The sequence below is a fragment of the Zootoca vivipara genome, chromosome 3 (genome assembly GCF_963506605.1).
Source record: "Zootoca vivipara chromosome 3, rZooViv1.1, whole genome shotgun sequence".
Lineage (NCBI taxonomy): Eukaryota > Metazoa > Chordata > Lepidosauria > Squamata > Lacertidae > Zootoca > Zootoca vivipara.
Genome location: NC_083278.1, coordinates 84,753,889 through 84,767,789, shown reverse-complemented (window position 1 = coordinate 84,767,789; position 13,901 = coordinate 84,753,889). Strand labels below are relative to the sequence as shown.

The window sequence follows — 13,901 nt, the reverse complement described above, 5'->3', positions numbered from 1 at the left end:
AAAGGCTTCTGAGACTTTGGGGGTCATGTGTCAACAGAAATGCAGTGCACCAACGGGGGGGGGGCTTAATGTCAGAAGCCAATAAATTACATTTTTTAAAAAAATCAAAACAGTTCAAGCAAGGTTTTCCAGCACTTGCTCATTCACCGATTATTTTTCAAATATTAGTGAATATGCTAAACAAGTACCCCCCCCTTTTGATGCCACCTTCAGTTGTCCCTGAAAGGAGGTTGGTGTAGGCAACCTAAGGCTCGCCAAATGTTCTGCACTACAGCTCCCAGCAGCCCGACCCAGTCCCAACCGTTTCTGTTGGGAACTGCCATATATCAGAATGGCATCAGGTTTGGAAAAGTCTGGTGTAGTCAATAAAAGCCATAGATCTCCAAAATGGAATTGCCTGTTAAGGGAGATACAGGTGAAACTCAGAAAATTAGAATATCGCATTTATGTCAGTAATGCAACTTAAAAGGTGAAACCAATATATGAGATAGATGCATGACATGCAAAGCAAGATATGTCAAGCCTTTCTTTGTTGTAATTGTAATTATTTGTCATTAGGCGGGTCAATTATAAATGGAATGTAATTAATGAAATGTAATAGTGATGTGTATTTTTGTATTATTGTAACTATTTGTTTTATTACTGTGGAATTTCCAAAAGAAAGCATTTGTAAAAAGAAAAGAAAAAGAAAAAAAATAATAAGTTGAATTACTGAAATAAATGCACTTTTCGACGATATTCTAATTTTCCCGAGTTTCACCTGTACAAGACTTCTCCCTAGCCAGGATTTGATAGGTGCTCATTGCTCCCACACACCCTGCCATGCAGCAGAAGAGGGTGGGGGAGCGGGTATCTGGGGAATATTCATCCCCTAATTTATTGATGTCAAATATTCTTATCCAACCTTTTTCTGTGGCTCACTACATAAGCTAAAACAATTGGTAATTGTCAAGGGGTTGTTGCGACTACTCCAGAGTAATGACTCTCCACAGGCTTGTCTTTTAACAGTCTTTATTGGTACACTCTATTTACAGTGTAACTGGGTGTTGGAAACATGTCTGTTCATTCCGATCCAGAATCCGGCACTGCCCCCCTGCGTGACTTCCCCCAACGTAAGAGTCGCGGGACAGTGAATCTCCTCCCCTTTCTCCTCCTCCGTAATTCCGGAACAGGGGGGGGGAAGGTCTACGCTCCATGCTTTCCCTCCCCCCCCTCCACCTCTCTCTCTTCCCTCCTGTGTAGCTCTCCCATGCTGCCAGAGCCCGGGCACTCTCCCTCCGCTTCCTGACTAGCCTCTTCAGAGCCCGCGCTTCCATCGCTGCTTGGGGAGGAGCTACTCCTGATGCAAGGGGGAGGTTCTCTATACTGTCTTCCCGTTACAGTAATGTACGCTCAAATATAAAATAAAGTGAGAGCAAAAACAATACTTTGCAAAATAGGACAGAAACATGGGGGGGGGGGTTTGAATGTCTTAACAGCATGTCTACATAGCAAAGGGGTCAATTGGGCCCCTTGGGAAAGGGAATTCCATCACCAGGGTGCCACTACAGAAAAGGTCTTGCTTCACACCCCAGCCTATCAGATATTTGGTGAAGTAATGATGTTATGCCCTGTGATACAAACTACATTTCCCATGCAACTGAAAGCTGCCCAAGCCATCTTGATTCCTGGAAGGAACACTTGGTGACCATCAGAAAGGAAGGGATAGTATTGTCACTTGCTTTGCCACAGTAGTTATACCCTCCTAGAACCTAAAACTCTCTGCACCTTTTTTTTCCCCTTTGCAGGTCCCCATGACAAAATTTGACCAAAAGAAAAAAGATGCTTCTGTACCAGAGTGAACATAACCAATCCATACAAGAAGAATCCCAGCTTGAGGAAAGTGTTATTGACTATGGATTAATTGAAAAACCTGACAGAAGCGAGAGTACATCTTTTTTTCCCCTACAAGCCTGATCAACTTCTTAGGATTCCAGAACTGCTCTCTCAATTTTCAACAATACTTTCTTTCCTCTGTCTTTAAGACACAAGTATGAAATAAAGATGAAGGAAAAAAACACGACCCTGATATACCTCTAAGACGTCTGGGTAGGTCTCAAAACACATGCATCTTCTTAAATTTCCCACGCACAACTCTTATGTACATAAATAAACCAGTCAGTACCCATAAGGGCGAGCTGGGGGTGGGAGTGGGGAATCTCAATGAATTGTAAATGTCAAGGATCTGAATGAGCAGATTTCATAACATGTTTTCACCAGCTTTTCCAAGAATTAGACACAACCAGCTCATGTTGTCAACAGTAAATCAGTAAATTGTCTCCCAGCTTTGTAACTTTAAATTTACAGGGTTTAGCCTAAAAAAAGGGGGGGCAATGCATTTAATGGCCTAGCTCAGCCAGTCTCAGGTATATCCTAAAGATACAATCTACTGCTGGTGACCTTGTATTTTTCACTCAGGCTGCCCTTCTCTCCCGCTAGCAGAACAACAGTATCAACACCATAGGGACAAATCTCAAAGGTTCATTTTGTCTGAGTCTTCAATGGGATGCACATGTAAGTACATCTTTAGGAGCTAGGGTCAAAATAATGAGTGTTACTATACGGTATGTAATGCAAAAGTGAGGAAAAGCAAGGGCATGGAACATTACAACATCAGCAAAACAGCAAGGAACATTAATGTGAGGATTCTTTCCCTTCAAATTCACTGTCCTCTGCACTTGACCGTAGTTGGTACACAGTTATGGGGCAAGAACACAGGTCCGTGTGTTAAGAAAACCCACACATCTACAGTAGAAATCAGCTCAAGAGCCACTGCTATCCAGTTTGACAAAGCCGGGCTAAATGGACCATATGTCTGACAACACCACATCCTGTCATGCTCCTCAACACTATTGAGGAAATAGTCATTGAACTATCGCAATGTCCAAAAGTATCCGTAGGACAATTCCTTTACTAGAAGTTGAATGTCACAAAGTAACGAGCAAGTGTTTTTAATTGCCTCTGAGCTCTTCTTAAGGTTGGATTCTAACACTCACAAATACACGCACACACCCTAAAAACAGGCCCAAAAGCACCCTTTTGGGATTTTTTCCCTCCCCTCCTCCCCATTTTGTTTTTTTTGCATAACATTCAGACAGAATAAGAGTTTGGGGGACCCGACAGATTACTCATAACTTTAAGACATTTAGCTGGTCGTAATAAAAAAAAATATGGCTATTAACTTTGTGTTACTTTTGGATCCCCCACCCCAATAAATTAGCACAGCTACTTTCAATGTATGTGTATTTGGGAAGATCCACAAGTCTGTTCCTTAAGCAAGATCCAGCCAGATGCATCACTCCACTGCCAAGAACAAAACAGAACACAAAGTTTTAAGCTGCTCTGCATATCGCTCTGTAGTACCTGTGGGCATCAAAGGGACGAACCTTCAGGAAGGTGTGTCAAGAATTCCTAATACTATGATCTTAATTCCGATTGGCCAAAGCTTCATTCTTAAACATGTCATGTGACTAACTCTACTCGTCTACTCAAAATCATGAATGGATTTGCTTCCCCGATGCTGCACTGCGGTGCTCGCTGCCCTGATGAATCACCACTCCCTTTATACCAGCTTATCACCACTGAATTATTCACTTAACTGAGTTTTACCAACTTCCCTGGCTGTTTTACGGCGGATTATCACCAGGCGTCGCAGCAGCGCCCTCTACCCGACCCACGCGGGAACTGTACCCAGGGACGCTGCCCAGCGCCTTCGCTTCTGCCCATTTCAATTACAGGCGACGATTGCGACTCAGAAATCTGCAGGCACTTCAAAACAACCCCCTTCGCTTTCATTTTAGAAATTGACCTCTTCCCAATACAATTTCCGGCCGCCTCAAAAAAGAAAAAAATGTCCGACGTGCAATTCTGCAGTAACATATAAATGACAAGTCTCGTTAAGAAAACCCAGTTGAAGAAAGTCATATTTAGGTTGCATGTACCCAATGAGTTCAGAATAGACATGCATAGCATTGCACTGTTAATAATCTCCCTATTCCGTGCAAAAATAGAAACAAAAAGGCTTCTTCTCAACGACTTCTGCCTGTCCTCTAACCCACCGCTTTTTGCCAGCAGGCTGGCAGGCTTGCGTTCGCCAAAGAGCTAACGTGGGAAAGGGGATTTTCATTTTAGAAAAAGCCTGCAAACGCTCGAGAGGATCTCCTTTCCCATCTCGGCTCTCTCCCTTGTGTTTTTGCAGCTGCTCCGCTCAGGAGAGACCATAAATGTAGCCTGCGGAGAATGTTTTTAAAAATAAAGAGCGCCCTAAAAAGCGACACTCACTTGGGTTGGACTTACCCAAAAGCTCAAGCAGCGCTTTTTCTCATCTCCTGACTTGGCTTTCACCGCAAACGGCTGAGCTCAGGGCTCCGGCGCGGCCATCCCGTGTCCGCCAGCCAAGCTCCCTGGACGCCCAAGTGCACCAGGCAAGGGAAAGGGGCGGCGGAGCCTGCGGGCTGCTGCTAGCGCTGCAGCGGCGTCTTCTCGTTCGCCTAAAGAGCAGGCGCCGCTTCCTCGTCCAGCCAGCGGCCGCTTTACGAGCGCCGCAAGCTCGGCTAGGCGCTCCTGCGCTACGCGCTCTTAAAGGGGCCACAGCCCCGACGGGGCGCGCAGAGGAAGAAGCGCCCGGGCTCTCCCGCGGGAAGGAAGCCCTGTCTTCACGCGGCGGCGCGTGCTTAATCTGAGGGACGCCCTCCCGCAGGGCGTGCTCCCGTCCCGATCTGCAGCTCTTCTGCTGGTAGGATACAGAGGTCAGCGCAGGTGGGGCACTCAGAATGGACTTGGCACTTTTGTGCAACAAAGCTAAGTCGGGAGTGGGCGAGATCTTTTCGCAGTAAGGAAAGTGATGCGGAAAGGAGCTGGGTAGTGTGGGAGTTCAATGGCTCTGACCCAAGAAAACAAATCCAAATGGTTGTTTGATAAATAGCGTTGAATGAACTCCCCACAAACTTTGTGCAGCCAATCAGAATGTTGTATAAAGTGTCCAAAGACCAATAGGTCAACTGATAGGTTTAGGAAGCACTGAGGAAGGAGAATAGCAGGAACCTTTAACTGCCCCACAGCTGACAACATAGATGACATCAAGTGTGGGCAGGTGAGAAGCAAACTACAGTGCCCATAATTCTTTGAGAAAAAGAAAGTGTTTTGAATGTGCTTTAAAGATATAGGGTGCATCCTGATTTGCTTGTAGGGAGGTAATATGACAACGAGCATTCATCCCAATTTGCTTGCACAGAGTTTACACATCTCCCCATCAATCAATCAATCAATCAATCAATCATCTATTCTCCACTTTTTAGTGCATTTCCCCAGCACTTTCCTAGTTGCAAAAAAACAAAATTAAAAACAACCAACAACCTTGCTTTGCTTTTAAGTGGGTTTGTTTCTACAGAGCGATTTAATTTCCGGCATGTGATTGAATCCTTCTTGCAGAATACCGACAGTCTAGAGGAGACCAAATAATTTCCTTCTCACTTTCTGCAACACCAGAAGGCAAGTGGCTGCAAGGATGGGAATCCTGCTCTTCCTGCTGTGGGGAAGATGCCATTCTCAGTCTCTCTCACCCAGAAGAAACAGGAGAAAATATCATCTTGCTACCCACCAGGCAATATTCTGTTGGCTCTTGAAAAAAGAGAGTTTCCCATCCAACAGCAGAAATTGCCTCCCTAGACCAAAATGAAACAGATGGCAGACTGGCACTGGTCTAGAAAGATGCTCAGCTAACCACAGGAAAGGTACATATTGGCCAAATAAGTGGCAATGCTGGCCAATCACAATGCAGCACTGTTTTCTCTACTCTACTAGTCTTCTGAACAACCATGGTAACTTGGTGTTGATTCTGGTGCTCCCAGGACATGTCTACAATGATTTTATTTCTACAAAATGGATATGCCCCTTGCTTGTAAATAGACCCTCTAAGCAGTTTACAAAAATAAATATATAAAACATTTGACACAACATTTGTTAGTGTTAGAGGCAGGAGAGAGATGGGGAGGAAGGCTTCTGTGGCAACAGAGCTTGGCAGCTGCCATTTGGAATGGGAAGAGTAGGACTTTGATTGTCTCTTGAAGGTTGATCAGGACAATATTGGGTACACGTAGAAACTTAGATCATATCCATGCCATGCATTTAAAGCACATGGCTTCCCTGACAAAGAATCAGGGAAGTTTGTTAATGGTTCTGGGAAGTATAGTTCTCTGAGGGCTAAACTAAAGCTCCCAGGATTTTTTTTTAATGTATGGTGCGGCTGTGACCTTAGCTACAGACCAAAAAAAGCCGCAGTTATTAAAGTCCAGATTTGGAAATACTTAACTGTACTCAGTGTTTCAGGACAGTGCATGGAAATAAGCACTTATGTATATCTAAAGCACTGGGCATTAGGAGAATTAAGGAATGATCTTTTATTTTAAAATAAACAACAACCCACAATGTACTTCCCACATTGTACTGTACGTGTAGCTTGATGATAAGGAAATGTGCATTTTATGATCGTCTCTTAGATAATTTAGTGATAGTTCTGTTCCTTTGCAGTACAAAAGAATACCAAGTTTTTAAAACATTACAAAGATTCCTTTGGAAGCCAGGTTTCGTGATTCAGAAAGAGAAATATTCACTCATGCTTTGAAGTGAAACGATCCCCTCGTGCGCCTTGAAGTGCAATGGTCACACAAAGAACCTGGTGGATATAAATGTATCTGGCTTGAAGAATAGGGGTGCAAAAACCCCAAGAGCAGGACATTTCCAAAAGCGAGATTATTCCCATAAAAGGGAATTGTTTTCTGCACCAAGTATTCTGAAAAAGCTTCTGTATCAGCCTTTGGTCTAAATCGTTTGTTAGATCAGTTGTCAAAACAAAGGAATCTGAGTATTGTTAAACTGAGGACAAAGGTAACTATTGTAGATGGGAGTTTCTGTGGCAGGCTGCCTGCTCCCTCTGACAAAGGGCTTAAGCACCATGTTGTATGGTTCGGGGAACTGAACTGTGAGCAATAGCCAACACATTGTTATTACAAGGCATAAGTGCCTCTTAGATCTGACACACTGCGGCTGCATCCCTGCGCTGAAGTGATGGGGTGACTTCTGATGTCAAAGAAATTTGACTCGAGAGTTACACCTGGCAAACACTGTCAGCTGGTACAGAGCACGTTCACTGTGGACCTGGGATCACGTCCCACATCGGCCATTGGTTCACCTGGTGAATCTGTTGAGTCACTATTGTTGGCCTCAGTTTCCTCTTCTGCAAAATGGGGACAATAATAATCCCCTATTGTCCAGGAGGTGCTGGCAGGATGACTGAGAAATGCTTCGTCAAGAGCTGAAAATATACCATTATGCCTTTAAAAATCTATTTAAAAAATCTGACCAGATAGCACCGAAGTATGCATAATTAGAGCAATGTGTTTCAAAATAAAATGTGTTGTTTTTTTTCTTGAGGGAAAGCTCCATTACAATGCCCCGTTATGAGCTGCAGTTGCAAATTTCAATCCAAAGAGCAAACGATTTCAAAGATGGTGGACTTGAACTGACGTAAGGCACTCAGAGAATCTGGAGCCAACTTTTGTGCTCAGATTTCTGGGATCCTTCAACTGATTCAGCTGATAGCCAGTGTTACCAGCAAGTGCCCAAAGCAGCTTACAGTAACTCAAATCGTATCCTCATAATAGTGCTGCAGGGTTACAATTTGCCAGGGCCACCCAGTGAGCTTCGTGGCTGAGCAGGGATCTGAATCACATTCAAACCCAACCCTACCACCTATGCGGAGACGGGTGGAGGCACATCATGTCCCTTTTCTAAAGTCCTTAGCTTGCTCCCGCCTCTTGATCACACCTGATCAGTTTCTTTGCTTTCTTTGTTCTCCACTTAGAAACACCAGACATCCGCCTCCCCTCCCCATTTTGTTTTATATGATGTTCCATATTCTAGAATCCTCCAACACCACAGAACATTGCAGAAGAAGGAAAGATATCACTGCACAACGTTGCTGAAAATCTGGATTCAGCGAGGAATTCCACTTCCAATCCTGGCTCAGTCCTGCTTCCTCTTTCCCAATCAGTTTGTTGTGTTCATTTCCAGTAGATCTGTTTTCATTTAGCGAGTTTCTTCTCTCAACTCTCCAACATTTCTGAAGTTGGCAGTGGGAACCGAAGTAAGTGGAAGACTGAAAGGAACCATCTCAAAAGTAAGAGTTGATGAGGATGGAGGAACCGTTGTCCTTTGGGGCCATACATACCCCCTTTGTGTGTCATCTAGGGCACCCGGGAATGTAGGCAAATAAATTACACGTTTGTAACGTGGTTCTTTTTAAAATTATTTTTCCCCACTATAAAAAGCATTTATACAGGCCCAATGGAAGACAAGGTGTGGAGGAGGGTGAAACCCTAATTGTGGGAACCAGGAGGGAAGGAGATTTATTTTTTCCTCCAAATAATACCATTATTAGGTCAATCCCAGTGTTCTACACCTCAGCCCTCAAAGGCAGGTTTCCTGTGAATGCCAATTGCCGGAAATCACAAATGGGGAGCTTGCGACCACACTCAGGTTCCTCTTGCAGGTTTCCCATAAGCATCTGGGTGACCACAGTGAGAACAGGATGTTCGACTAAGTGGGCCATTGACCTGATCCAGCAGGGCTCTTGCAAGCTTTCAAGTTCTGCAGAACTCTTCAGCAGGCTAGGTGGCAAACAAAGCCGTAGAAAAGAGGATGGGGGCAAAGACCCTCCAAGAAGCTCTTCTCATTTAATCCCCCCATCTCATTTAATCTTTGCAACAATGCTGTGAGGTAGGTCCAGGGGTCAGCAAACTTTTTCAGCAGGGGGCTGGGTTCACTGTCCCTCAGACCTTGTGGGGGGCCGGACTATATTTTGAAAAAAATATGAACGAATTCCTATGCCCCACAAATAACCCAGAGATGCATTTTAAATAAAAGCACACATTCTACTCATGTAAAAACATGCTGATTCCCAGACCATCTGCAGGCCGGATTGAGAAGGTGATTGGGCCGGATCCGGCCCCCGGGCCTTAGCTTGCCTACCCATGGGTTTAAGCTAAGAAGCAGGGACTGGCCCAGGGTCACCCAGTGAGCTTCATGGCCAAGTGGTGATATGAACCCTGCACACTGGCTCTCTCTCCCTCCCACACTTACTTTTGAGACGAAGGGAGGGAGAAGGTATCAGACATTCAAGTGTGCTTTGGATAGGTGCCATGCAAGTTCCAAAATGCAACAAGGCATGAACAGGAAAAGAAACATTTTTTCTCTCTCTCTTATAGGCCAACACTGCTACCTTTACTTATAAATTATCTTGTTACCCAAAGTCTTTATATAGCAGGTTGTGGGCTGCTAACTCTGATTCATGCCTTGTACTTCGCAGCCCATTGTTTTGTTTTGGCTAAAAAAGCATTTGTATCCCACCCCGGTTTTCCCGGAAAATACCTGCCATCTCATTGTAGAGAAAAACTGTCCTAGTTAGCATGTGGCACACAATGTGGCTTTACTTACAGGAATTCCTCTACAGTTAAGCTTTGACAGAGGTCTAAAAAAACACATTTCCCTGCTTTTAAAACAAGGAATGCTGGGGGGTGGGGAGCAGAACTACCTGTTAGTAAGGAAATGTGAGGTTCCTGTGGCTCCCTTCTGTAAAAGCTAAACCTCCATGGGTGTTTTTTATGATTTGTTTGCCAGAAAGTTAGATGGCACTGTGTTGAAAGAAGTGTGGTCCCTTATAGCAAAAGGTCTGACCTTTAGGTTGCTAGTGGTCCCCCTAAAGGTAAAGGTAAAGGGACCCCTGACCATTAGGTCCAGTTGTGACCGACTCTGGGGTTGCAGCGCTCATCTCACGTTACAGTATTAGCCGAGGGAGCTGGCGTACACCTTCCAGGCCATGTGGCCAGCATGACAAAGCCACTTCTGGCGAACCAGAGCAGTACACAGAAACGCTGTTTACCTTCCTGCTTGGAGCGGTACCTATTTATCTACTTGCACTTTGACGTGCTTTCAAACTGTTAGGTTGGCAGGAGCTGGGACCAAGCAATGGGAGCTCACCCCGTCACAGGACCTTCTGATTGGCAAGCCCTAGACTTTGTGGTTTATCCCACAGCGCCACCTGCATCTATAGTCAACTATAATTGCACAGCCTGAATTTACTGGTATGTGATTGAATTGTGCACACGCATGCACCCCTCAAAAATTGTGACAGTTTGGAAGCATCCTTGACATATGAAACAAAGAACATCAGTTGAACAGTCATGGCCCAGTATACCTAAAGAAGTGTCTCCACCCCCATCGTTTAGCTCGGACACTGAGGTCCACCACCGAGGGCCTTCTGGTGGTTCCCTTACTGTGAGAAGTGACCAGGGGACCAGGGGACAGGACACCAGGCAGAGGGCCTTATTGGTAGTGACGCCCACCCTGTGGAATGCCCTCCCATCAGATCTCAAGGAAACAAACAACTACCTGACTTTTAGAAAACATCTGAAGGCAGCCCTGTTTAGGGACGTTTTTAATGTTTGATGTTTTATCGTGTTTTTAATATTCTGTTGGGAGCAGCCCAGAGTGACTGGGGCAGCATATAAATAAAAAAAATGTTGTTGTTATTGCAGGTCCCACCTCTAGACTGTAACATCCAAAGTACTGTGGGAACATTCTCCCCTTCCCGCTGTTCCCATTGTTCAAGACCCTTTTCATAATAGATGAAAAGAAGAAGCTATGAAGGACTGCCTTTAACTTAACAGCATCTGAGGCACTGAGACAGAAGGCAGCACCTACAAGACCTTTTCCCTTCCTCCACTGGACTCTTCCCAAGAAGGATAATGTGCATCAGGACAGGTGGGAAGACAAAGCAGGAGGGGTAGTGGCTGCTTCCCCCTGCCCTCCCCCAAACATTTAATAGTACGGTTTATAAGCAGCACAGATCTGAGCAAGAGGCTGGTGGTGATCTTAAACATGAGAAAACTACTCACTGAAATGAATGGCTGCATGAGAGCACACAGGCTTTGTGTAAAGGGAGCTACTCTATACATTTATTTCTTGGAATACAGTATATATATATAAACAGGGATGGGGAAAGGGCTGTAACTCAAGAGCATCTGTCTAGCATACAGAAGGTCCCATGCTCAATCTCTGGCATCTCCAGGTAGGGCTGGAAGAGACTCCTGCCTGAAACCTGCCAGTCAGTGTAGACCATACCGAGTTAGTTGGACCAATAGTCTGAGTGCAAGGCATCCTGTGAGGACCCTGCGATGTTCCCAATGTTGTTGGGCTCCAACTCCCATCAGCCCCAGCCAGCATGACCAGGGATTATGGGAGTTGTAGTCCAATAGCACCTGGAGGGCTGCAGCTTCTCCATCTGCTGTATATAGTCATTAACACATCATATGATATGTGGAAATTCTCATAAACCGATAATTTCCTCCCTATCTCGTATTCCTAATCTTTTCCCCAGATTGAAACCTTCACCGAATGTGAACATGTAACGGATTGCTTCCCTGGATGCAGCTTATTTCTGTATTCATCTCAGATTGGGTGCCGTCCCTTCCCCTTTGCAAGAAATTATGATATTACTATATAGCCATCTATTTTTAGCCCATATCCCCAGCAGTGTGCAAAGAGGTAAGGAAATAACATTGACTCATATTTCTGACACCTTGTCTTTATCCTGTATGGTTGGTTTTTTTGTTTTTTGTTTAAATGTTGTAAATCCAGAAACAAGCCTACCGGTAATGATTTTTCCTTATGTGGTGAGTCAGGAGGTCTCCAGCCCAGATAAAAACACAACAGTTTTAGCAGAATAAATACTGTACTTATAAACGTATTGCCATCACCATTAATGCCTACAACACGGATGGGAAATCTGTGAGGCCCTCCCATTCCCATGAGTCTCAACCAGTAGTGCCAAGTCCAACAATATCTGGAGGGCCACAGGCTCCCCAACTCAGGTCTGCATGATCCTCCTCAGTACTTACCTGTGTGATGGGAAGAGACCTTGTTTCCTTCTTCTCTTCTCTCCCCCTGCTTAGGTCCTTATGCATTCAGGTATCAAAGGCGTGATTGTGGGCAATGCCCATCAACGAGTGACCGACGATATTATGACACTTGAGATGATCTGTTGGAGAAATTGACACACATGGTATACAGCAGTGCAAAGGTTGTTCATCTATTTTCATGCAATGTGCTTGTGGATATGAAGAAGACCAGTCAAGGGCCATTTGTCCTCAGCCTCAAGCTCAAATGAGGCCCCAAATTAAGACAACTGTTTGGCGTTTGATATGTTTTGCGACCCACAAGAACTTAAGAATATGAGATGAGCCTGCTGGATCAGGTCAGTGTCCCATCTAGCACAGCATCCTCTTCTCAAAGTGGCCGATCAGATGCCTGTGGGAATCCTGAAAGCAGGACCAGAGCACAGCAGAATTCTACCCATCTCTGATTCCCAGCAATTTGTATTCAGAGACATACTGCCTTTGACAGCGGAGACAAAGCATGGGCATCATGGTTAGTGGTTACCTTCTCTATTATTAAGCAGAGTGAGGCAATTGTCTCTGACAGCAGTTGTTGGGGGGGGGCAATGATGGCAGCCCTCACCAAAGGAATTTCTCCTGAGCCTCCTTTCCACACCTTTCTGTTGGAGGTCAGAGTTGTGTATGCCACATGGCCTTGCCTGCCCACCCGCTATAACTATGCTGTAGGCTTGTTGGAGGACACAATCCCACTGCTAGGCTTAAAGTAATATCCAGCCACCATCTTCCTTGTCCAAGTCTTATCTAGCCACTCCTTCAGATCCGGTTCTGCAAATACTCTTGTTGACCACTTCCCAAACACCAACTGGCAATGGTCTTTGCTTTATGGTTCTGTCCTTGCAATTAACCACAGTGAAATTTTGGACAGATTGTGTAACGTCTGTTGCTCCAGAATAACTGCTACAAATCATTTACTTCTAATGAACTATTTTTATTTTGAAAAGAAACCCAAACAACTCTGCTGGGAGACATTCCCCAAACGGATTGCTGTCATGAAATAAACTCCCCCGGTGACCTCCTTCTTGGGTCCAGAGCGTTTCAGTTCACCATGGGAAAAGTCAATAGGAATCCATTCCCATGTGCATTTCTTCACATATTCCATAATTAATCAAATGTTCATGAAGCTATCATAAAACAAAAGGCTGGTGTTTCACAATAGTTCAACTTCCCTTGAAGTACTAAAATAAGCCTCATGTTTGCAAAAGCATTTACCAAATCATCTAGTAAACACCGTTTTTCCGTATACAGTATCTAGTATTGTTCGTACATGGGCCCTGTTTAAAATTTTGCTCAACAGAATTCGATTCTTCTCACTTCTGCTTTATAAAATGAGTGACATGTCTTCTACCATCGCTTGGGAGAAGTTATGCTAGTGGCTGTATGAAATCCTACGTAGACACACCTGAATTTGGAAAATGACCTGAGCGTGTGAATACTATTTAGAATGTTGCACTAGGAGCTGGGAAAACAGGGTTCATTATCACCACAGAGCCCTGAAGCTCAATGGATGTCGTTGGGGCCAGTCTCTGCCTCTTAGCACAGAGGACAAATGGGGAGAGGCGAGAAAACCATGCACCCACCTTCAGCTCCTTGGAGAAAGGTGGGGTATGCATGTAATATAATACAATATCGTTAGGTTCTCAAGGAAAGCTACTGATTTCCACAGACCCTCCTTGGTGTATGTTGCAATATCAGAATCCAACACTGTTCCTTAATGCCTCTTCTGATGATAGCAGCACTTGAACATCACGGATGTAATACCAAAATAAAAACTTAGTTAGTCTTTAAGGTGCTACTGAAGGAATTTTTTAAATTTTATCACGGATGTAAAACAGCATTAGTTTCTTTATCATC

The 13,901-nt window shown here is 44.5% G+C and overlaps 1 protein-coding gene across 4 annotated transcripts in view; it reads right to left on the bottom strand.

The window, feature by feature from the left end:
* DAAM2 (dishevelled associated activator of morphogenesis 2) overlaps window positions 1-13,901 on the bottom strand; it is a 217,002-nt gene that overhangs the window by 186,857 nt on the left and 16,244 nt on the right. For 2 of the 4 annotated variants that reach the window (XM_035108128.2, XM_035108129.2), the window contains exon 2: window positions 11,994-12,133. The gene's annotated coding sequence lies outside the window, so the exon portion shown is untranslated. Of the gene's footprint in view, window positions 1-4,335; window positions 8,785-11,993; window positions 12,134-13,901 lie in introns of those variants that run through there. The other 2 variants (XM_035108127.2, XM_035108131.2) reach the window with 1 other exon arrangement.